The following is a 26,255-nucleotide window of genomic DNA, read 5'->3' on the forward strand; positions in this document are numbered from 1 at the left end:
CGGAGATGCTTTCGAATCACCTCCCAACAGGCCCAGCACATCCTCTGGCGCAAGGGAGGGGCAGGGTCATCCACCCCGCCCCACAGAAACTAGCCCTCACAGCGTGGTACCTATGTAGGTAACTCTGTGGCACCTCAGCCTCTCAAAGGCTAATCTGGAAATCATACAGGGCGCAAGCAGCAAGGCTACCAGGGCCCAGTATAAGAGTAAATTGACCAGATTCTGCCGGCAGACTCCAGGGAAATCGACCCACTGGCATTTTCTTTGGACAACGTGCTCTCCTTCTCGGAGCACCTCGCCCACTCTGGTGTGCAGGTGGACACCTGCCGTACATACCTCGCAGCCATAGGGGCTCACAGGAACTCGGAGGAGGGAGATCTTCTCCTCCAGTACTATCGTTAAACATTTGACTGGGTTCGCAAGGCTCTACCCGCCCGTCAAGAGGGCGCACTCTGTGTGGGACCTCAACATAGTCTTGGGCGCTCTGGCGCACAAACCGTTTGAGCCGATGGCGTCTGCGGACATCAGGCTGGTCACCATCAAGACGTCCTTGCTAGTCGGCCTCACCTCGACTCGTAGAGTCAGCTAAATACAGGCGCTGGTCACCTTGAACATATACTACCTTTCACAGGGACAAAGTAGTCCTGCGGACACACCCGGCATTTCTGCCCAAGGTGCCATCTGCTTTCCACTTGAACGAGGAAATAGTCCTTCCTACGTTTTTCCCAATCGCAAGGACGAAGCACAGATGGTGTTGCACTGCCTGGATGTTAGGCGTGCTCTGAAATTTTACAAGTGACAGGACCAAGGGCTTCCACAAAACGGACGCCCTGTTTGTCACTTTCTTTGGCGTCTCAAGACCAGGCTATCAGGCCTCCATATCTCGCTGGATGGTCTCGGCCATCAACAAAGCGTATGATGGCCAGCACAAGCCGCTTCCGCCCAACATGACCGCCCACGCAGTCAGGGCCAAGGCAACAGCCATCACATTCCAGCGCCATTTGACTTGGCAAGTCATAAACAGGGCGGCCACTTGGGCCACTCCCTCGGCTTTCTGCAAGCATTACTGTTTGGATGCCAGCTCTAGATCTGATGCGGCTATCGGACAGGTGGTTCCCAGGAACCTATTTGGTTAAGGAGGGTCTCCTCTCCACCCTGGGGCCACATTCAGTTGTAATCGCCCATGCAGTATGGAGGAAAGGGGACTAAGGACTAAGAGTATGTTAGTCACAACAGTGAGTAACTTATAATTTCACTGTCCTTTTCTGAGAATAATCCAGGGGAAGGGAACCGCCCTTTGGATCCAAGGATTTATCCTTGAAAGAAATACTTTTGTTGGATTTATCTATTTGTTTTACATCTGAACACTTTCTTTTGACTAAACCTTGATCAGTGACAATTTTACCTTACACTTCTTAATTGTTTCATTTCTAGTGTGAGGGTCATATATATTTTGGACACAAGGATAGTTGACTTAAATTTGATGACAAGACAGACTGATCTTTAGGTATAGTTTCCTAGGTAGGGAAACATTGCTTTGGATAGGGGCAGATTGGCCTTTATCCAACCCTTTACTTTTAATAAAGATGTCAGATGTTGAGAACATTACCACTTTGTTTCCACATCTCATTTCTGACCCTTCATAGTAGTCGGTATGCATTCTGTGTTGTGGGTGTCTGGTTTCGGTTGTGTGACACAATGCCTGAGCCAGCCCTAACTGAAACTGGAATGAATGCAGTGTAGTGCAATGAAAGGCTGGGGAGTAGCCCTCAATCGCCATCCTGTGTTTTGGGTGAATGGCCTGAATGCCTGTAAGCCTGATTGGGTGCTACCAGCATGAATGCACTTGTGTGCGATTGGCTGGCTGACCCTGGCCTAGTCTGAGTGAATGGAGTGTGTTTTGTATAACAGGGGACCTCACACTCCACTACTTGTCAGAAGCTGAAACAAGAAACCTGAAACAGAAGCTGAAGTAATCTTAAGCTTGCATCCTGAAATCTAGCTAGAGGAAGAGGTCTGTGGCTGCATCTCTTCATCTAATCCAAAGGCTTCTGTGCCAATTCAAGAACTGAACCAGAGAGGACCTGGATGGGTGACACCTTCCCGTAGGTACGAGTGAACATCGTGGAACTGCTGCTCTTTATCTGAAGTGTCCTAAAAGCTAGTCCTGTGTGCCTGCCGTCCGGAGAAAGGATCTCCATGGGTCTGGAAGAGGAGTGGCTGGACATCTTGAAGCCAAAAAAGCCCATCTGTGTCGCCCAGGGTACGGAGGAGTGTTCATAACCGCTGGAAGCAGAGTTGCTGAGTAATGCCCATAAGAGGGGGTACACTGGCATAGTGCTGCCTGACACCCGGAGCTGTGAAGGTTCCAAGCAACTGACGAATCCTTTATGGGGCACCACTGCCACAACATCTGCCCACTTTTCCACACCAGAGAAGATCCAGGGTCGCTGCCTGCAGAGGAGTTTCAGCTGGTGTGCTTCCCGCCACCAAAATCCAAAGAAGACATCCGAGGGTTCAAACTTAGTGAGGGTCCGCATTGCATTCCAATGGTCATCGCCAGAAGCCACCCTGAGGTCCTTGCTGCATCTGCAGCGCTGAAGAACCAAAAGGCAGTAAACTGCAAAATCCCAAAACTCGACACTTCTGCCACTGCACCCGTCGCAACCAAAAGCCTTCCACGTCCACCAAGGGTCTTATCTTCTTCAGCCAGACCTTTTCGAAGGCCACAGCAAGTTTCACCCTCGTGGGACATCCACAGCCGGCGTAACAACCCGACATTGGAGACCACTGTGAAAGACCTGCATTGCTGCCTTTCGGACACTGCTTTGGTTCCCTTCTTTTTCTCAACACAGACATCCCAGTGTCTTCTCCTTTCAGGGGCCACAGGGGCCAGGGGAGTCCATACTTGACTTGTCTCGATGAGGTAACACTAAGAAACTCCATCACTTCATATTCCAAGGCACACAGGGTACTCTGCTGAGGAAGAGCATCTTCCATCCTCAGGATTTACCCAGGGGTCCATTTGTCTCGGATCCTGTTAGCCTGTGGCTTCCCTGGTACTTTAGGGTAGTGGGATCTGTAGAAAGAGAAGCAGAATATTAATTAACCTATTTGGATTGGGCTGTAATTACAATTTAAATTATACCTTAAGCTTTCCTTACAGGTTTCCCAGGAGGGGGAATCCTCGCACAGTATTGCATTTTTACACTAAAGAAACCATTCTGCCTATGTTCCAATGATTACCTGCCTTTCTACAGTAATGTTTTATGAGTTAACCTTTGCGTAATCATTTTTATTGTTTTATTAACGGCGCATTTCTCATACAGTAACCATCTGGAGCTAAAGAAAGAATAACACAATACAAGAATATTTGTAAAATAGAAAATCAAAGAATTTGAAAATCCCCCTTGGGAGGACAAAGGGTATGCATTCAAAATACTGAATATAACAGAGTCCATGTTGGGAGGTGCATGTATCACATTCCGTGCCCCGTTGAACATGGGAGCTCAGTATGTCTGCACATCCTAGAGGTCTAAGATTGCTTCACAACTTTTCCCCACCCCCTCACATCCAGGGAAAATAGTAGTGTCCAATCTTGCATAAAGTACATTGCTCCCAGGGGGAGGCAACATTATGCCCAACCGAGTCGAGCATCCGCTGGGTACCAGCCATATTTCTCATTGTGCCACCTACCATAGCCCCACCCATTACCCATCTCACTTACACATCCCCCCTGAAGCATTCCAGCCAGGTGCCCAGCATGTTCACCTTATCAGTCAAATGTACGTCCATACAGTTACCACAGATGCTGCACCTTTTACAGACCTTGCCTATTTCATTATTCTTGTCTCTCTAATATGCACGAACTAGACACCAGACCCTCCTAAACTCTCACCATAGTGTAATAGAATCTTTGGACGATTTTATATTGGATTTCTCTGTTGCCTATGTTAAAGGATACCTCACTGATCAGTGTGAAGGTGGTGTAGAGGTCCCCACAATCTACCTGTGTCTCCAATTCAGTCGCCCACTCTTCAGCCAGGATTGTATTTCTCCCTACGTTGTTCATAATGCTTAATAAATGAAAGGTCTTCAATTTGGGAAACTTAAGGTGGTCATTCTCTAATTCTAATTTGCAGTGTTAGGTAAGTGTATGACTCTTAAAGGGACGTCTGTTATGTTCTCTGAAGGTTTCGCTTCAGCATTGCCTACAGCCACATATAAGGATGTTGCATTCTTCTTCCCAGTAGGCAGTCCGATATATGCTGATAGTGTGGCTGATCCAGGGAGTTCCTCACAGGAAATCGGAGTTATTGTCCCCTAAGGGGGAGTCACTCCCAGTGAGGTCCCAGATACCTAGGGAGGGTCAATGACCTCAGTTCCTTTTTCCTGTGCACTAGTACGCTGCTTGGAGCACCACTAGAATTAACTACCCAAATACCCACATTTCACGTTATCATGCCTCATATGCTGCAAGTCTCTGGCTTCAAGCCCTGCTCAGACTTTGGGAGACAAATGTCAGGCTCGGATCCCCACAGGCTATGCCTTTATTGCCTTTGGTAATGTCACCTGCCAGAAAATATGGGCCAGCTACTTCTGTTGCTTGTTTTCTGTACATTCACTCTATGCCTCAGAGCCTCGTCTTTTAGGCCTCTGCTGGGGGAATTAATGTTGGTTATCTTCCCTTCCATGCTTCCAGACATGATGTGCTAAAAGCTGGATGCATGGGGCTACAATATTTTTGCCTCGGGCAGTCTGGCCGTGAGAGATATTAATGCCACCTGTACACGGCTAAGTACACCCACAGCTGTGGACCGTAATCTTCAAAGTAGCTGACACTGTGCCTGTCCAGGAGATGAAAGATGGGTGTACCTCTCTGGTTGAACACAGTAGAAAGGCTACGCGTGCGAGGCTTCAATTCAGTCTCGACTCAGGAGACCGTGATGCCTGTTAGGGAGAATTCTCATTCTATGGCTAATTTCCCTCACCTAGTGAGTCCCCCAGCAGCTTTGCTGGATTTCTGGAGTTTAGTTTTTCCACTTGGTAAGAGTGTGAGCCTTTTCCCCACTCTTGCATGTGTTTTGCCATATGTATGTCTACCGTTTGTGTGATCTTGGGCTCTGGAGCACACCACTCTGAGACCTTCTTTTTGTGTGCGTTACACAGCACCTTCAGTACAGTGACACAGGGTTGTCTTTTAGACTTCCCATTGACTCCATTTTTCTGGGGCTGACTACTGTCCCCCACAAACATGTAAAGTTGCCATTATCTTTATATAGTAACTTTAAAACTACAGACCCAGTACACCCCATTTTACATGGAGTATTGGAAAGGGTTCATTCCTACCCCTTTTTGTCTGTGCCTCTCTGAGCTTTGTTTGGCTCTTTTAACATTTAGACTTGGCTGGTGGCAGTGGTGTCTACCCTAACGTTTGTACTGCGATTATACTATATAAACGTGGTATTGTTCCAGGCTATTCTAGTAGCCTCAAACATAAACCCGCTTGACCAAATACTCTTTCTTTTGGCTCCGGTCAAGTTTATTCACCATTTCTTTTTGTTAAAGTCCTTCTCGTGTTTTACTTTGTGCGGCAAACCACATTTGCCTTCTTTGTTCACCGTCTTTTGGCAGGCTTCTACAGAGAAGCCCTCCTCTTGGCGCCTGGGTGTCTAGGTGGGCTGAATGGGAGGGAGGGGTGTATTCACCCCCTGCACAGGGTCTCCATGGAGACACAAGTCGCACTTTGCCATGATTGGCTGAGGTGGTTGTCCGGGCCGGACAACCCCCTGCTGTGTGATTGACAGCCAGGCTGTGTGAATGGGGGATTTTTTCGCATAAAAGGCAGGACTCTTGGGCTGGAAGTCATTCGCCACTGGAACTGCAAGGAACCGAAGAGAAGCGGAGAAGAAGATGGCTGCTGCAACTACCAAGTCCCGGTGAAGCCCTGCTGCAGTCCTGAGCTATCTACCCTTCGACAACAAGAGAAGATCCAGTCCGGAGTTTTCTTCCCTTGAGCCTGGTGGGATCAACCAGCTCCTCTTCCACAGGCAGAGGATCCTCTTCTTGGTCAAAATTGCTGCACACTGCTGTAGTGGTCTGGATAGCCATCTGTAGACCCTCTCCTGTTTTAAAGGAGCGCACCTTTTATTCATCGTCGCTGCTGCTGGCCTCATCCCTGGGTAGTGCAGATCACTCCAGATGTCCTTCTTGTCCCCACGACTGAAGCTCCAGAAACCGTGAGTCTGCAGGAAACTACCAGGAACAACTGCCGTGGCACCAGCTTCTTCAAAGAATAAGGTACTGTGTCCAGCTTCGAGGAACTAGGGTGAACCCTTTTCTCCTCATCCAAGGCTCCCCTTGTCTTCCTTCCCTCTTATAACTTTTGCTTCCTCTGTTGACAATATCCAAGTACTCCTGGCAACCTTGAATCGTAAACTGTCTGACTGTGTGATCCTTGACAACAGGAACCTGGTTCCACTTGGCACTAGCGCAGGCCTATTGACTTTTATCTTTCTATCAGCAAGTGTTCTCTGATTCTGTCTGCCTTGACAAAAGTATTGCCTATGATTTTTGTTCCCAACTCTCTTGTGTTAACTCCCTAAGGGCACTGCCCAGGATTCTGCCTAACACCTGTGCACTGGCTCAGTTGTTGGCAGGCACTCTTGGATGAGGACTTTGTTCACGCCAAACTGCTGGTAATGCCTCCAGATCCACAAACTCCAGGCCTGGCTAAGGATATCTCGACCTTCTGTAAGAAACTTGAAGGTGTCTCACCCACTAGTCCCCGGGGATCTGTCATCCAGATAGCCAGTATGCGGCCATCGCTTTTGGATACAGTTCCTGGAGGTGGACCATTGCAGGAGGATCACCTTGGCGAGGAGTCTTCAGGGAGTGGGAGTGGGACACTGTATGGTGAGATGTGGTATCCCCTTCCTTGTCACAACTTTACCCCATCCTACCAGGTAGGATATTTAGGAACTTTTAAACCCCCACGCCTTTTCCAACACAAACATTTTCTCACAGACAACCTGCTCTAAGGGAAAACAGACTAACACCCGAGCTGTGTATCTGACAGGTCCCAATACTATGGTCCTGCGAGGTCAGGCAATTACCGTCAATCACAAACGCCTAACTTCGATTACACTTCCCCACAAAGATAAAAGGCAGAGCACAAGAGCACACTCGAAGCGAGGCAAAGCACACATGGCAACAGCATTTCCAAGATGGCAGTTTAACACGAGGAGAAAGGCGGCGAAACAGAAGGGGATCGCAAGGAGGGAAGTTCCCTTGACCTTTTCAACAAGAGACTGTCACTTTCCTGAGACCTCGAGAATAGAAAGCGTAAGACCAGGAAACGAGGGTGAAGAATCCTGCCTTGTGTGTTGGAGGTACCTGGGGCACTCCCGCATCGATAATGAAGACTGGGAGACTCGCTAGGTGCCATGGTACTGTCCTTGGCTCTACGAACAAAGCAACGCCTCAGCTAAATCAACACAGTGATTTAGGGAGACCGATACAAGACCGGTCTGTGTTGAAGCCAAGGTTGCGAGTGGCAACATTGTATGACGAGCGCTGGAACAAACATTGTTTGAAACGTGTGTGTGATAACCAACGAAAGTAAAGTTGAGTTACAGATCAGTAATTGAACTTTGAAACTAATATACGATTGTTAGGCAGAAACCTGTGCAGTTCCCTCTGGAACCACTGCAAAAGATTTAGGACTACAGGTGTTTGGCAGTAAACCCACTTGGTAGCAGTCTGTACCACACAGATTCACTTGGTAGCTGTGGCTGAGCAGTCAGACTTCCCTCAAGAAGAGTTAGGCAGTATACAGAGTATTCACAATAGGTCAAGAGAACACAGTACAACAAGTAAACACTGACCAGGGCTTGGTGTAAAAGAGATATAATTATTTATTTAAAGCCACATCTAGAAAAACACACAGGCACTAATACTAAGCAATTCAAAAACACGGTCACTAAAAGATATACACTCCCTTAAAAGAATATTAGACAAGTCTTAAGTAAAGCCCCACTTATTTTCAGACAGCGGTGAGCGCTTAACGTAGATGGCACTCTAATAGTTCGTTTTAAAAAGGGAGAGAAGAGCAGAGAACAAGTTGAAACAGATCCCAACACTTTTATCAGAACATACAAGAGGGAAAGGCAAAGTAAAACTGTGAAGTTAGAGTTCAAGCGGTCGGATCCACTTTCAGAGGATCCAAACGAAATGTGTCCAAGGTCACATGGTTGCAGTGCACAAAAGTCTGGTAAAGGTTCAAAAAGGAGTTGGACCAAAGAAAAGGACCAGTTGGAGGGTCAAGGCGGCCAGCCCAGTCCAGAAGGTTAAGGGGTTATTATTACCTTGTAGCAATCTTTAGAAAGTGGTGAGAACGCTCCAGTGGGGGCAGTTGTTCCTGGCAGCGGGTGCAAGTCGGTGCTTCGTCCAGGGGAAGAGGGGATCTCGTTGTGGAGGAAGACAGGAGTCCATTGCACTGCCAGGGAAGAAACCAGCCGCGGAGTTTCTCAGGTACAAGGAGCGGTCCGGTGATTCGCGGTTCAGTGGTGAGTGGCTATCCGGCTGCTGGGGTGCTTGACACGGGCAGTTCGACCACAAACCGGGCTCGGGTGCGAAGAAAGGAAGGTAAACTGGTTGTGCCCACCAGTCAGGGGAAGAAGCCACTCCAGCCGGGAGATCTTCTCTGTCGTCAGGAAGTGGTGAGTCGAATCTGCAAGGCTCCACCGGTGGTGTCGTCGTGGTAGGTCGGCTCAGCTTCTCCCTCGTCGGATTCTCAGGTCCTGTGGCGACTTCTGAAGTTCCAGTCCCCAAAGCCCTGCTTTTATGCAGAAAACCCCCATTCACTCAGCCTAGCTGTAACTCAAACATGCTAAGTGGTGAGCCGGCCAGCTCACCACTTGGGCCAATCACACAAGAGTGTGACTTGAGTTACCAAGGTAACTCAGTCCAGGGTGCCTAAACCCCCTCCGACACCCCCTGTGGTACCCAGACAGAGTGGCACCACTTTTGGCGGCTTCTGTGGAGAAGCCCGCCAAAAAGTGGAACAAAGGGCTCGACTTGGGTTGGAGTCACAGAAGAGAACACAAACGCCATTTTCGAATCGAGTCTTGGCAAAAAATACCAACCGGCGAATTAATATTAATACTAATTAAATAAACCGGCAGTATGTTCGAGGCTATGAGAATTGAATAATTAAAGTTGGTAGCCTCGAACAATGGGAAAATCCCATAGGAAAATATTTCCGGTCGAATATAAAAAGTAGTTTCCACTGCCACCAGCCAAACCTCGATCAGGGGGGACGGAGACATGCCCCCTCGACTAACAGACCCCAGGGCAATCGAATTGCCCCGACCAGTACGTCCACAATATGATGGTTTGTACTGGTTTCTGTTAATAATTTGGGACTAGTAAAGCCAATGGTGACTTTACATGCCCTGGGAGACAGTAGTCAGTCCCAGGGTATGGAGTCTATGGTGGGGTGTCACTATGACACTCCTGTGTTACTGCACGGAGGGTGCTGTGTAACACACAGAGGAAAAGCACATGAGACCCTATGGAGTAAAGGACCCCATAGCCCATAAAACACATTACTAGTCAAAGGAATACCATAAATCATGTCCAAGAGTGGGAGAAAAAGAGTCTCACTCTTGGCAGGAGGAAAAAAACAAATCCAGAAATCCAGCAAAGCTGCTGTGGGACTCACTAGGTTAGGAAATTCAGCCTAAAGAGAGAATTCTTCCTAACACTCACCCCCCCCCCCCCCAGACTAAGGGACAGGAGGATTTAATCCACTCCTGGATGAACCTCATACCTCTAGTCGATGACATACATCCTAGAGAGTCCATCAGCATTTTGATGGTGACACCCTGACCTGTGCTCAATGGTGAAATCAAACCCTTGAAGGCAGATTGACCATCTCAATAGTTTTGGATTTTCCCCTTTCATTTGCATTAACCATCTCAAGGGGTGGTGGTCAGTCTGAATGACGAAAGTAGAACCATACAAGTATGGCCTAAACTTCTTCAGTGCCCACACAATAGCAAAGCATTCTCTTTCGATTGTTGCCCACCTTGTCTCAGGATCCTTCAGCTTTCTGCTGATGAAGCACATGGGGTGCTCCCTACCTTTCCCATACAGTTGACTGAAGACTGCACCTATTCCTACATTTGAAGCATCTTTTTGCACAATGAAAGTTTGGTGATAGTCAGGAGCTCTGAGTACTGGGGCTTGGCAAAGAGCCTTTTTCAGGGCTTCAAAGGCCTGATTGCATTCCTCATTCCATCTAACCTTTTTAAGGAATTTAGGAGAGGAGATGACATTCAGTGGAGAGGCTATGGACCCATAGTTCTCAATGAAATTCCTGTAATACCCAGTGAGACCTAAGAAAGCTCTCACCTGGGTCTGAGTAGTAGGTGTTGTCCAATTTTGCACAGCTTCAATCTTACTGGGCAAAGGCCTTATTTCTCCACCTCCTACCTCATGTCCAAGGTAGACCACTTTACTCTGTCCAATCTGGCATTTACTTGCCTTTATGGTCTGATTGGCCTTTCCAAGAGCCTGCAAAACCTATCTCAGGTGGTCCACATGTTCCTTCCAGGAATTGCTGAACACTGCTATGTCATCCAAGTATGCCATGCAGAAGTCCTCCATCCCATTCAGAACCTGGTTTACCATCCTTTGAAACGTAGCAGGTGCATTTTTCAATCCAAAAGGCATAACCTTAAACTGGTATAAGCCAACTGGGGTAGAAAATGCAGTTTTCTCCTTGGCATGGTCTGTCAGGGCTATTTGCCAATAGCCTGACGTCAAGTCAAATGTGCTGAGGAACTTGGCTGCACCAAGTCTATCCACCAACTCAGCTGTCCTTGGCAAAGGGTGGGCATCAGTCTTAGTGACTGCATTAAGAGCTCTGTAATCCACACAGAATCTAAGTTCTTTAGATCCTGCCTCTGGTACTAACGCAACTGGGCTAGACCATGGGCTAGTAGAGGGCTCTATTACCCCGAGATCAAGCATCTTGTTGACCTCACCTTTGATGTGGGTTCTTACATTTTCTGACATTCGATATCCTCTGCTTTTGACTGGCAGACAGTCACCAGTGAGTATGTCATGCTGTCCCCTTGGGGTCAAGCCTGGTGAAAGGGAGAACAGAGAGGCAAACTGATTCAACATATATTTGCACTCTTCCTGTTGCTCCGGTTTCAGATTTGAAGAGAGATTTACTCCTTCAATCTTTTCGTCTAAAGGTAAGCCTCTGAGGAGATCAGGAAGAGCTTCACTCTCTTCTTCTTCCTCTGATGATGCTAGAAGCGAAGCGCCTACATCAGGTCTGGAGACATACGCTTTTAGTCTGTTGGTGTGGAAGACTGTTGGAGCCTCCTTGGGGTTGCCCAAGTCCACCAGATAGTTGACCTCTCCAAGTTTACCCACAACTTTGAAGGGTCCCATCCATTTGTCTTGCAAGGCCCTCTGCCTTGTTGGAATAATAACGGGAACTAGCTGGTCTTGAGTAAACTCAACCATGTTAGCCTTTTGGCAATGCCAGTGCTTGACCAATGCTTGTCCAGCTTTCAAGTTATCACTTGCTTCTGCCATCATTTGTGACATTCTCCTCCGGAGTCCGATTACATAGTCAGTCACTCTGGCTTGGGTGAAGGAGCACTCTCCAACCCCTCCTTGATCAGGGCAATGGACCTCTGACCGGATGTCCATAGAGAAGTTCAAAGGGAGAATAACCCACTCCCTCCTGAGCTGAGGGACTTCTCTATAAGCAAAGAGAAGGCATGGCAGTAGAAGGTCCCACTTTCTTTTAAGGGGGTCCTCTAAAGCACCTATCATGCTCTTCATGGTTCTGTTGAACCTTTCAACCAGCCCATTTGTCTGAGGGTGGTATGCGGTTGAGAACTTGTAAGTATTTCCGCAGGTTTTCCACATGGCTTTCATGTAGTGGGACATAAAATTTGACCCCCTGTCAGAGATTACTTCCTTAAGAAACCCAACCCTGGTAACAATATCAAGGAGGGCCTTAGCCGGAGCTGTAACAGTCCTCATAGGAATTGCCTCAGGGTACCTAGTAGCATGGTCTACTACAACAAGTATAAACCTGTTGTCTGAGGAAGTTGGAGGACCAAGGGGACCAACAATGTCAATCCCTACTCTCTCAAATGGGACACAACTGGGAGAGGCACTAAATGTGCCACATTCTTGGAGCCAACCTTACCAGAAGTCTGGCAGGTGTGGCAGCTCCTGCAGTATTTATCAACTTTGGCCCCCATCATTGGCCAATAAAAGTAGAGTGAGAGCCTTTCCTTAGTCTCCTTGAAACTCAAGTGACCAGCCAAAGGAATTTCATGGGCTAACTGCAAGAACTGTGGTCTGTTCTCTTGGGGTACTACAAGTCATTTGTTGTCCCCAGGTGCAGACTCGGTTGGTTCACTGTAGAAGAGGCCATCTTCCCAGTGTAACCTATATTTCCCAGGCTCTTGCCCTTCAGCCTGAGCATCTGCCTGGTGGCGAAGGCCTTCCAGAGTTGGACATTCTCTCTGTCCCCTACTGAAGTCTGCCCTTTTGGGTTCACCTTCTGCCAGTAAAGACTGCAGCTCAGGATGGTCAACAGGATCCAGATCTCCAATGAGTTCCTGGCCTTCCACTAGCTCTTCTTCAGAGTCTAGTTCAACCACACAGGGTTGTACCTCCCTCTCAGCCTCAGCTGGAGGGGGAGTTACTGGTGTAACTTTGGACAACCTAGGGGAAGTCTTTGTTGGCCGCACTGGAGTGCTGGCTGTGAGGTTCTTTTTAGAAGTTTTAGGTTTCCCTTTTTCTTCTAGTTTCTTAGCGACAGCAGCTGACATCTCCAGTGGAGCAGGAGTGATCTCTTTCTTCATCATCCCCTTGGGAGTACCTCTCATGGTGCTCTCCCTTGCAGGTCTGGTGAGCTCCTGTAACCTTTTACTAGGAGGTCTGGGGGTGTGTGACACTATTCCAAGAGTTTTCAAGTCATTACCCAGCAGAACCCTTCCTGGCACCTCACTTTGTATGCTGACAGGTATCTTCACAGTCATGTCATTACACTGGATGAGAACTGGTAATTGGGGAAGCATCTGCACAGGCCCTCCAGCTAACTTGGTGAGGCGTTTGGGTGCCTTAGCAACATCCTCAGCCTGAAAAAAAACGATTTGTCCACCACAGTTCTGCTGGCCCCAGTGTCCCTGATGGCAGGAGTCTCCTGACCATTCACCTGGACACTGTCCTTATAATACTCTTTAGTATTATCTGGGATAGAATTATAGACATCTAAGTTCTGTTGTTCCCACAGGCCCATAGACACTAAAGAAACACTGGTTGAGACTCCAATGGGTTCATCAGCCAGTAATAGAAAGTTTCCACTTGCCATTTGTACTTCCTCCTCTGGAGCGAAGGCTAAGGAGACAAGCTGGACCCCTGAAGGTTTACCCTTACACCTGTGATCTCCTTTCACATGGTCAGTAGAGCCACAAACAAAGCATTTACCAAATGCTTTCTGGAATGGTGGCTTGTTCTGACCTCCTTCTGGTTTGGCACCAGGAGGTACACTAGTCTGATTTGGTTTCCCTGGTGGCTTACCCTTTTGGTTCTGTTTGGGGCCCACTTTGGAATTGTAATTATTGGAATTCTCTTTGGAGTCCTTTTTTGGCTGTTTTCCCTCACCCTTTTTCTGACTAGCCCCAGAATCCTTGTGAGTGGCCTTTTGGCAGCCCACAAATCAGCAGCCTTCGCTAACTTCCTGGAATCTAATTCCTTTGAATCAGCCAAGTGCTGTCTGAGCTCAGGAGAGCAGGCATCATAAATTGACTCCAACATTACAAGATTCTTCATTCCTTCATAAGTGTTAACTCTGTAACCCTTAATTCATCCCTCTAAGTTTTTCAAACGTTCACTGTTAGGCAGAAACCTGTGCACTTCCCTTTGGGAACACTGCAAAAGATTTAGGACTACAGGTGTTAGCAGTAAACCCACTTGGTAGCAGTCTGTACCACCCAGGTGAGTAAGTCATTTCCTGTGATGTTCTGGAGCCCATGATTACATTCAAACAGAGACAACCAATCCAACACATCCAACTTAGGCTTATACATACCAACCAATTCTTTAGGCATCCAGGGTCTTTTAGGACTGGAACTTCTAGAGGAGCCAGAGAGAGAAGCATTTTCGACAGATAATTTCTTCATTTCTAGCTCATGCTTGAGCTCCATTTCCCTTAGCCTTATTTCTTGATTCATTTCCTGATGTCTCTGTTCAGCCCGAGTATTCAGTCTCTTGAACTCTAGTTCAAGTTTAATTTTCTCGAATTCAAGATATTGAGGACTAAGTGTGGGACTTGACAAAGGACCAGTAGGTACAGCAGGTAGAGCAGACAGAGGCCTAGGGGGGACAGTCACAGCAGCCTCACCCTCCTCTTCTGACTCTTCCTCAAGATTATCAACATTTTGATCAATATCAATTTCTATACTGTTATCTACATTTTCTGGCATGGTAGGTTCCTCTGAACCATCATCCAGACTTTGGTTAGCTAACAACCTTTCTATCAATTCCATTTTCTTGCCTTTCGTCAGGAGATTCTTATGCTTACATAGCACTCTTAAACAATCAGCAGTTTTTGTAGCAAGGGACTCTTGACTATAAGTTTCCATAGTTGACATGATAGAAAGATTACTTTTTCAGTGCTAAGCTTTGTGGTTAGTTGTACTAAGGTATCCTAAAGCACTCTAAAATGTATACTCAATACAAATCCCACCGCTGTACACCAGTGTTGGGCAGAAACCTGTGCAGTTCCCTTAGGGAACACTGCAAAAGATTTAAGACTACAGGTGTTGGCAGTAAACCCACTTGGTAGCAGTCTGTACCACCCAGATTTACCTGGTAGCTGTGGCTGAGCAGTCAGACTTCCCTCAAGAAGAGTTAGGCAGTATGCAAAGTATACACAATAGGCACTCAGACACACTAATACAAGCAAACACTGACCAGAGCTTTGGTATTAAAGTATATAATTATTTATTTAAAAACACACAGTTTGAAACAATCCAGCACTCGTGTTGTAAAATATTCTAAACACAGTTACTATTGTAATATATACACCCCTTTTTCCTTATCAGATAAGTCACAGTAAAACACCACTTATTTTATACAGAGGTGAGCGCTTAACTGGATGGCACTCCAATAAGTTTGTGAGAAAGGGAGGGAAAAAGACAGAATATGGAAAGGTACACCACTCTAAGATTCAGGAGCACTGTTAGCAAGGCAGAAGAGCAAAAAGTCACTGGTGAGCCAAAGTCCAAAGGCTGGGCCCACTCTTAGAGAGAGCAGAGCACAAATGCGCCCAAGATCACACAGTTACACTAGGCTTAGAAAGTCTTGCAGAGAGTTCAAAAGAGGTTAGAGAGGCTTTAAGAAAGTTTAGCCAGGGTGTCCCAGGCTAACCCAGGTTCGAAAGCCGGGGGCTAAATCTACCCCGTGCAGTCGGTGGCAAGGGAAGCCAGGCGGAACACGGTACCTTAAGTGGGAAGGATCCTCCAGTGGTGGCAGTTGTTCCTGGCAGCGGGTGCAAGTCTCGGCGTCGTCCAGAGGAAGAGAAGATCTCGACTTGGAGGAAAGATGAAGGTCGTTGCACTGCCAGGGAAGAAACCAGCCACAGAGTTTTCCGGTTAAAGGTATTACCCTTTATTTCGCAGTCGTGGTAAAACGTGGTATTCCGGTTGCCGGGGTGCTTGGCACAGGCAAGGCGGCCACGAGATGCGTCGGGAAGGCGAAAAGACGGTGAAACTAGTTATCCCCACCAGTCAAAGGAAGAAGACTCTCCGGCGGGAGATCTCTTCTGTCGTTGGGAAAAGTGGTGAGACGGTTCACCAGGGCTCCACCGGTGGTGTCGTCGTAGCAGGTCGGCTCAGCTTCTCCCTCGTCGGATTCTTAAGTCCTGTGGCGACTTCTCAAGTTCCAGTCCCCAAAGCCCTGCTTTTATGCAGAAAACCCCCATTCACTCAGCCTAGCTGTCACTCAAACATGCTAAGTGGTGAGCCGGCCGGCTCACCACTTGGGCCAATCAGGACGGAGTGCGACTTGCGTTGCCTAGGCAACTCAGTCCAGGCTGCCTAAATCCCCCTCCACCCCTCCTAAATACCCCAGACAGAGTGGCACCACTTTGGAGGGCTTCTGTGGAGAAGCCCGCCAAAAAGTGGAACAAAGGGCTCCACTTCGGTTGGAATCACAGAAGAGAACACAAACACCATTTTAGAATCGAGTCTTGGCAAAAAATACCAACCAGCGTATTAATATTAATTAAATAAACCGGCGGTATGTTCGAGGCTATGAGAATTAAATAATTAAAGTTGGTAGCCTCGAACAATGGGAAAATCCCATAGAGAAATATTCGCGGTTGAATATAAAAAGTAGTATCCACTGCCACCAGCCAAAACTCGATCAGGGGGGGATGGAGACGTGCCACCTCGACTAACAGACCCCGGGGCAATCTAATTGCCCCGACCAGTACGTCCCCAATATGATGGTTTGTACTGGTTTCTGTTAATAATTTGGGACTAGTAAAGCCAATGGTGACTTTACATGCCCTGGGAGACAGTAGTCAGTCCCAGGGTATGGAGTCTATGGTGGGGTGTCACTATGACACCCCGGTGTTACTGCACGGAGGGTGCTGTGTAACACACATAGGAAAAACACATGAGACCCTATGGAGTAAAGGACCCCATAGCCCATAAAACACATTACTAGTCAAAGGAATACCATAAATCATGTCCAAGAGTGGGAGAAAGAGTCTCACTCTTGGCAGGAGGAAAAAAAACAACTCCAGAAATCCAGCAAAGCTGCTGGGTGACTCACTAGGTTAGGAAATTCAGCCTAAAGAGAAAATTCTCCCTAACAACGATACATTTGACAGAGTGTTCCGGCACCGTGTGGGTTCTCATTCGAAGGTCTATGTAAGGTATCCAGCTGAGAGGTGCCAAAAGTGAAAGAGAAGCAAAGAATTGTGAATCGAAGTGGGCCTGCGGCGGGTCAAGCAGAATCCTGTGCACAATCGAAAGTCATCAATGTTGATAAAGTAACGAAAGTTGTTGGCAAAGTGGATAAAGTTGGTCTGAGCCCAGCAGAGGGGGATCAATTGAAAAGCTTTGTGTTGAAAGTAAGCTTGTGTTAAAGTAAATAGATTGGTCCAATCCCGGTTGAGGGAGATTGATTTAAGATCTTGTATCAAAGTGGGTCTGTGCCCGAAGGAGGGGGATCCACAGTCCGAGCCTGAACGAGGGCAGCTAAATTGTGAACATTGTGAAAAAGGGGTCTGAGCCTGAACTGTGAATATTGTGAGAATTTGTACATGTGAAATCCTGAGGAAAAAGGAACTTTGATGTTTCTTTTTCAGAGGGCCTGATGTAACAACAGTCTTTAAATGGCAAAGAGACTTAAGCACAGAAGGCCATGATGTTGAAGTTTTGAACTGCACCCTCGTCTTAGAGAAGCCAGAGACTGTGCAAAGCTTGAGAGTGATGCCTTGTCCCATGCTGGAAACGTGGGTAAGGGAAGCCAATGGCTTGAATATCCTGACATATCATTTCTTGAACACTTTTCTTTTGCCTGACATTGTTTCCCACACTATTTGTATTTCGAAGTAAACATTGGCAATAGGTTTATTAGTAAAGGCCCTTTTTATTTTGACGAGACACCACTAGGACTGCGTTACCATTATTTGAAGGTCGTAGCTTGCTCCCATTTTCAAATTTGGGATTAGATGGGTGTTTTTCAAACTCAGTTGAAGTTCAATAAACACCCTTGAACTGTGGTCACTTGTGCCTGTCTTACTGTTGATACCATGCCTTCCTAACACTTCGTACTGATCCATCAGAAAACACAGGAAGTACCTTAAATCCATAGTTTGGGATTTCGATTGCCAGCTCCAAGTCCTTGCTGTTCATCCTTTAATCTTACCCAAGGTACTGGTGGTGGAGGCTGCTCTTATCCAGAGGGAGAGGATTCACATATTCTCTGTACCTGGACAATTGGCTCTTTCGAGCCCTCTCCCCGTTATGGATGATGGTACACCTGTACCACACCTGCTGGCTTGTCCACAGCTTGGGCTTCTCCCAGAAGCTCAAGATGACCCTGCTTTCGCTGTCCCAGTCACTTCAATTAATTGTGTTGATGCTAGACACAGGTGCGGCACAGATTTTCCTCCCGAGGAGTGACAAACATCTTGCAAATGGTAAACCTATTTCTGTCTTAGAGCTTGGCCCCAGCCTCTGCCTTCATGTGTTAGCTTGGCCTGATGGCCTCCTACATCCTAGAGGTGCCATAGGCTGGATTGCGAAGACAGTCATTCCAGTGGCTGCTTCAAAATCCATGGTCTCTGTTTCAGGGCAACATGTCAGACCAATTGTTGGTCTTATCAAGGTGTCTCACAACCTTCTGTGGTGAATGCTGAGTGCCAATTTGCTGAGAAAGGAACCTTTCCGGCAACTTGGCCTCAGCAGACTATAGTGAAGGATGCCTCACTGGTTCAGTGGTTGGGGTGCCTACCTGGGGGTTTTGTTGGTGAGGGTCTTTGGTCTCCAATTGAGACTCAGGAACACATCTACCTGCTACAACTGCGAGCCATCAGGCTGACCCTAGTGGCTTTCCGTCCGTTGGTGCTGGGTATGTGTCCTTGGCTTGAGGGTGTTGTTGCACTACCTCACCAAGCAAGGTGGTTTGTGGTGCCTGCCCTATGCAGGGAAGTGATGCTGCTACAGTTCTGAGCTCTGGAGAACATGTTTCTATCCACTGATCATCTTGAGGGAACAGAGACCGTTGCTGCAGATGCCTTGAACAGGCAAACATCGACCTCACACAATTAAAGCTTTGCCAGGATGACCTGGACAAGATCTTCACCCTTTGAGTGGCGCTCTTTGCCTCCAGTGTCAATCAGTGCAAGTTGTTCTACTCCAGGAAAGATCCTCAGTGGGGATTGTGAGGGGTTAGAAATGCGAGATGGACACAAAGGTATAGTTTTCTCACAAGTTGTCATTTTATTAAATAAAAAGGGGTGAGACAAATGGCTATCTTTCCCTAACCTGACAAGGATGCCCCTGCCTAACAAGCTAAGGCTAAAGAAAAAAGATCTAGTTTCCAAAAAGTATCTGACCCTCACACTAATATATAAAACATTATAAAAGGTTTGTTTGGCTGTCTTAAATTCCACAAAATAACATATAAAGCCAAACTCAAAAGTCATAAACAGTTCTCCTTGTAACCAGGGTTGGATTCGCTTCCCCTGGATGAATTCGGGAATATCTAGAACAAAGTTCAGTTTCAAAGAAGGTTCCGGGTAATAGCAAAGTTCCATTCAATGTAGCATACAAAGAATTTTCCATTCAAATTTTTTTTTTATGTGTTAACTGAATAAACAGTTTTTACAAAAAGTAGTATCTTGCTTCTTCGAGTACTTGGTGCGTGTTTTCCATGTTGATTCTTTAATTGAGTTGTCTAGGGCTAAGTCCTTTAATCTTTCGTTTGTTAGGAAATGGAATCCAAGTTAAGACTATGCAGAAAGTTTACCAACACAATTACTTGTCTTCGATTTAGCCCATTCATCAGGAACGTCCACCAGTAATCTTCGTCCAGTCTTGCGAATTTAGAGTAAAGATGGCCTAGGTGAGTTTCCCTATTGCCAATGGTACCAGGACAGTGGAGAATCAGGTGTTTTAAACTTTCCTTTGTGTCCTGCTTCAAACAAAAACGTCAAGAATCGGTCTCAGTTTTTCCTCGGATTCTTAAAACCTCGTGAGTTTTCAAGATGTTCAGTCTTGCTCTCAAGAAAGTCGAACGAAATTTCTTGTTTGGAAATTTCAACAAATAGCTGATGGGCTTGTTTATTTTTTGAGCGAAGAGCGGAAGGTGAGCTGCGGATTTGTAGTTCAGTGCTTTCAGCTGTGTGTTGCACCAATCTATTTCTTTCAGTTTTTTTGCCGTCTTTGTTGGATTGTATAGGAGCTCATCCTCTGTGCTTCCTATTGCTATTGCTATTAGGAGAGTTTGATTTTTGTTTATCCATGCTTTAAGCATTTTGTTTGAACCTTTCTCCGTTTCTTCTTGAATTAGTGTGTACATTTTTTCTTTGGATGTTCTCACTTCTCTGTAAAACATCAGGCTGTTAAGTGATACCGTACCTTCAAGTGAGATGAGGCTGAGCTCTCTTCTTATGAGGATTATTGGCGTAGAAGTAGGCAGTCGAAGTAGTTTTTTCCAAAGGAAGCCTTCCAATTTAGGCCAAATTGAGTCTGGAATGTTTGGCATGGCTGCCACTCCATAAGTGAGCGCTGGGACCACTTTCATCTTGTAAAAGTTGATTGCAGCCTTAACTGAAAAGTGACCAAATGTTTTGTCCATGATGGTCAGTTGATTGGTTACAGTTTTATTTTTATGGACCAAGAAATCTTGCATTGGTTGCTCTTTGGTCTTGTTACTAAAAATGGTGCCCAGGTATCTGAATGTTTCCACTTCTTCTAGGCGGACACCATTATTAAAGAACCATGCCTCAGATCTTTTTCGTTTGGCCGCTTTTACTAGTCGCATCACTTTAGTTTTCATAGTAGCCTACTGATCTTTTCAGAGCCCAGAGTAGGGGGGAAAGCTTTTACGCTTCTTTCGGCGTTTTGGTAATCACCTGTGTAGGCGTTGTAAAGTGCCGGGCCAAAGGACATCCTTGTTTTTATCCGCAGCTTGTGTGAATTGACGAACAAAGTAGACCTGTGCCATTGAGTCGTACTCTCATAGATGTTTCAGAATAAAGTTCTTGTATTGGGTCCAGCAGTGCAGGGGGGCATTTCTAGTTGGTATGCTTTCTCCATAGCTTCTCTCTATTTACTTTATCAAATGCTTTGGGAAAATCAGTGAAAGCCAGGCACAGAGGGGGAGCCCCTTCCTGTACTCTGGCCTTGAGGATGTTAAGAGTAAATATGTTTGCCATGGTGCTTAGATTTTTCCTAAAGCCAATTTGAAAATTGTCCCACCCTTGTGAGGTAAACACCCAGATCTTAAAATTGTCAAGAAGAAAGGATCCAAAGAGTTTTCCGATACAGTCAAGGAGTGCAATGGGGCGATAGTTGTTCGGATTGCCTCTGTCTCCTGATTTTATAAATTGGCACTACATTTGCCGTCTTCCAGGACATTGGAATTGATCTGGTTGCCATACAAGATTCAAAGATTTCTGCCATCAGGATTGACCAACTCGTGGGGTTAGATTTTAAATCCATGTTTGACAAACCGTCAGGGCCAGGTGCTCGTGATGATTTAAGCTTTTTGATTTTAGATTCAATGCAGGCTGGATCGAGTTCAATTTCCCAGTTGGTACTTCGGTCTTTATAAGGTTCAATCCTTTTCAAAGGTAGATCGAAGAGAGCTGAAAAGTGGGTAATCCACGCTTCTTCTGGGACACTAGATGGTAAAGTGTCTTCACTCATTGCACCTTTTGAAGAGATCAATGACCAAAAAGCCTTCATTTGCTTGCCGCTTAGAACTCTCAGCATTTGCTCGGAGTCGTCTTGATGGAGCTGGAGTTTGAAGCCTTTTAGCCAGTTCTTATAGCAATTGGTGGAAATCCGGGCTGCTTCACTGTTTATAGTGGATGGAAAACGTCTGGCCTTTCTTTTAGCTCGTCTCATCATGAGCCTTTTTTCTCTGAGTATCAGGTTGTTATGGTGTTGAGTCTTCACTTTGGCTCGGCCACCAAGTTTTTGTACCTGAAATGGCTGTAATAGTGGGCAATAGTCCGTGAGGCTGGATGTCTCTCTTAAATTTTCCAATGCTTTGACTCGGCAATAGTTTATTGTTAATGTCATGATGGTTGAGCTTTTCAATCTCAAACGTGTTGCGTTAGCATGTGTCTCGATGTTAGTTGTGCTGAGGGCACGCAAACTCTCATGGGCAGGTAGGGTGGAAGTTGTCCAAGTCAATCTCAAAAGATTGTGGTCGCTATTGAGTGTTCTGATGACCTCAAAACCTGTAACCTGCATCAGAAGGTCTCTGGAGAGATAGACGTGGTCTAAAGTGGCGTGTCGTCTGGCTAACTCCCAAGTTGGGAGGACTGGATGGGTTGCTTTTCCCAAGAAATGGGCATTATGTAGGTCGAAGGTATCCATTAAATTTGCCCATTTCCGTCCTCTTTGTAGGGAATTTTTTGGCGTTGTAGAGTTACCTTTTTTTGTGAGGTTCCAGCTCTTTTTTGCATAATCTTGGCATTTAAGTCTCCACAAATGATTGTACTATCGATTGTGTCATTTGATAGAGCGTCTTTCAGTATATTTTCAATTTTCGGTAGGAAATGTTCAGTTGCGCATTCTTTGGGATTCCAGTACACGTTTATCAGAAGGTAGGTTTTCTTCTTTTGTTGACTTGTGCCTTGTTGGCTTGCGCCTCGTTGGATTAGTGCTGCCAGGATATGGGGCTCGTCCTTTATAACTTAGTCCCAGCCTTGGTCGACCTGTGACTCCTCTCAGGGCTGGAGAAAAGATGTTTACATAGCCCTCTATCGTTGTTTTTTTTAATCCATGTTTCTTGGAAACACCAAATGTCAGATGATCCAAGATTTACATCAGAGGAGTTTATCAAATGGGTAAAGCCTCGGGTATTCCAGGAACCCAAGGTTAGACCGGTGGTGGTTTCCGTGTTTAATGGCCAGCTGAAATGGTCCTTGTTTGTCTGTCTTGTATTTGATTGCTAATGTCTCTGTTTTATTGACAGTGCTTTAGGCAACCAGGCCCAACGATTTAGGTCTTCTTTGGGGCTGGTTCGACTCTTATCGCAGGTTGACTTATCTTTTCCTTTGGTTGGAATATCTTGATCGATGGTAATGGACCCGTTTTTTTGTGGGCCTGGTGGCACTCTTTCCAATTCCAAAGAACTTAAACGGTGATCCTTATTTTTTTCCATTCAATATATCCTTTCGCTTGACAAAGTGAATATCTCTCTTCCAAAGACTTGTTTACAAATCAAAGCAATTGTACATTTTTCCACATTATAAAAAAAGTCTTCTCCTCCAAACACCACCTGCTTTGTAAAACAAAAGTCTTTTCCTCAAAACATAAATTGATAATTCAAATGCAAGTGTTCTTTTCCCAAAAGCCCTAGCACTTGTTAGCACATCATACTTCTTCAAAAGAAACACTTTAGTCGGGATGGTTCACCAATTACTTTCTGAATTGCCACAGTTCAAGTTCAACAAGACAAGGGGACGGAATTAAGAATTAACACTTCTTTTCCACCACAATCTTTTTACCACTACCACAGTACTTTAAATTATCTTCTTCCGGGTATACTCCTCTACCAGGATTAACTACAATTGGCCCCGTTCCTGGTTTACTCGCCTGCCTGGATAGAACTCCTACTAGTACAATTTGTACTCTGTGGTAATGCTTGTTCCAAACTCTCCACACTAGAATCATAACTGAGATTTGAACCAACAACTGCTTCTCTTGATAGTCTTTTGACTCTTCGCAAAATGTGTTGCAACTCTTTGCAAATTGATATTCCGCAAAAGGATACTTATTATCTTGCTTGTCTTTTAACTTTAGGCAATGCTGGTTACAGTTCTGTCCCCCTTAGTTTCTCATTTAAGGAGTGCTTTGCTCCTGTGCTCTTTGCTTTCTGATGGTACAACCTCTTGGCTACTGGCAATGTGGGTTACAATGATCTCTCAATTGACATCTCTCCGGGAGAATTGCGCCTTGTATGTCTAATTATCACTCTTCTCTGGCTTTGGTAATGCTGGTTACAATTGTCCCCTATTTGGAATCCCTCCTTAGGAGAGTTGTGCCCAGTTTGCCTTAGTATAACTTTTCTCTGGCTTTGGCAATGCGATGACAATGGTCCCCTATTTGGAATCCCTCATTAGGAGAGTTCTGCCCAGTGTACATCAATTCAATTGTTTAGTATTTAAAAAAAGCATTCTCACCTAACAGTCTCCTTTGGAGCGCCCTGGGGTTGATCACCTGCTTCAGGCCAACTCATCGGTATGCCCTGGCGTCTCCTTCTGGCTCGCTGGTGTTGCTGCGGGTCTCTTTGGGGCTCCTTCTACCACCTCGATTTGGTTTGCTGCTGTGCACGCAAACCTTCAGTGAAGCTCTTGCAGCTCCATTCACTCTGGTGTAAATTGAATACCGGTCACGGCATGTTGGGAGCTCGTCTCCCACACAGTGTGGCTTGCTTCAGCAACGCTTCCTGCTGCACACTGTCTGCATGTCCCCTTCTCCCCGACATCTACTGCATCTCCATCAGCTTCCGCACCTGAAAGTCCTTTAAGTTTTTAAAGGTCCTGCTCAGGTGTTTTCCATTTAAACAACTAGACAGCTCATAACACTTTAATTAGCTCTGAGTCCCTCTTCCTTGTCTCAGTACTATGGGCATTATGGGACTAGAAGTCCATAATGTTCTTTTTTGTTTTTAGGTCAAAATGTCAGTTTCATAATGAACCATTACGGCTTTAGGAGAAGTAGAACGTGGATCTGCTCTATGCCTTCCCACCGATTCCTATCATCCCAATACCCTTCAGGAGTTTGCGGAATTTGTGGTCCAGGATGATCCTGATCACCCCAGACTGGGCCTGGAAAATGTGGTATTGGGAGCTTCTGGACATCTCCATCTATCCTCCTTAGTCCCTCCTGGCCAGGGTAGATCTTCTGTCCCATTCGGCGGATCAGATCTGCCATCTGAGCCTTAGCGGCCTCAACCTTCATACTTGGCTGCTGATAGGCTGAAGTACAAGAGGTGTGACCTGTTTGAGGACGTCCTGGATGAACACCTTTCTGCCTGGAGGACCGCCACTAACTTCGACACCTGCAGGTGACATGGGGTTTCTTGTTGCTGCCACGAGCAGTGTTTGGACCCTTTTGGTCTGTCCGTCCTACTCAATGCTTCATTTTCTGCTCGCTTTAGCCCAGTATGGGCTTCAGATTGGCACTGTGAAAGGGGTTCCAACCTTCTATTTCATTCTTTAAGAGGGACCCAGAGCAGAGCTCATTCGTCATTATCCCCACTGTTGTACAGCTTTTTTTTGGGGCTAACTTGCCTGTTTCACCAACTCTGTTCCTGTGCGGGATTTGAACTTTGTTCTTCCATTTCTTATGGCCACTCAGTTTAAGCCTTTGCATTCTTGTTGTTTGTGATTGCTCACCTTGAAGGTGATTATCCTAGTTACCATCCTTTCCGCTAGTCTGATGCATGATCTGCAGGCCTTATTAGTTGAAGCTCCCTACCATATCTTTCCAATAAGAAGGTTCTTTGAGGGCAAGACCGACCTCCCTCCCCCAAAGTCTTGTCAGATTTCCATCCCTGACGGAAGATCCTTTTTTCTGTTTTCTTCCCTTTACCTTAGCTTTTTAAGCTGGAGAATCGGTTGCACCACCTGTACCCCAAAAAGACCCTCAGTTATTTCTCTTGAAGGATGGACATCAGGAATGATGGCCAGCACTTTGTGGGTTAAGCAGGTGCCTTCGTGGGCAGGGATGTGACCAAGCAGGCCCTGTCCAGGTGGATCATCCTCTATATTTCTTAGTTCTCTGACCTGGTCGGGAAAGATGTGTCTGATGGTGTCCGGGCCTATTCGATAAGGGGTCTAGTGGCTCTACCGAGGGGTGTCCATTTGCAGGACATCTTTATCTGAGGCATGTATGGGAGAAATTAATACATTAGAAGATCTTGTTACTTATTTCTTGGTAATGTTCTTTATGATGGAATAGTCCTTCTTCCCACAGATTCTTCATTGCCTTCTCATCTTGCCCATATTGGTGGATAGCTTGTACAGCTGCTGTACTATGTTCCCTCAGTTGCTTAGTGCTTGGGAAAGAGGTGGAACTGAAGTCATGGTGTGCGACTGGCTCCATATATCCTGGCTCTGAAGTCACATCCAGTGTAAAACAGTCACGGAAAAACACAGACAAATACTTTGACTCAAGCAATGCCACCATCTGGTAATTGGTCAGTGTTGGTATCAACACTGACCAATTACCAGATGGTGGCATTGCTTTTGTTACAGTTCCTGAAAAGGGATTAAGAAGTGAACCTTCTACAGTTGAAACTCTTGAGTCGATGTTTTTGTCTGTTTTTTCTGTGACTGTTCTCGTTATTGTTTTGTTGTAACCTGCTTCCAACATTATTTTAGGTTTTCATTATCAGCACACTCCAATGGTGAGTGTTGATAGAATTGTTATATCCACATGTTAGTTTTT

General features: G+C 46.1%; 1 protein-coding gene across 3 annotated transcripts in view; it reads left to right on the forward strand.

The window, feature by feature from the left end:
• Positions 1–26,255, forward strand: part of BRWD1 (bromodomain and WD repeat domain containing 1) — a 3,236,587-nt gene that overhangs the window by 3,205,292 nt on the left and 5,040 nt on the right. The gene's annotated exons all lie outside the window — the stretch shown is intronic.

The sequence above is a fragment of the Ambystoma mexicanum genome, chromosome 7p, assembly GCF_040938575.1.
Source record: "Ambystoma mexicanum isolate Mex_15411 chromosome 7p, UKY_AmexF1_1, whole genome shotgun sequence".
Classification (NCBI taxonomy): domain Eukaryota; kingdom Metazoa; phylum Chordata; class Amphibia; order Caudata; family Ambystomatidae; genus Ambystoma; species Ambystoma mexicanum.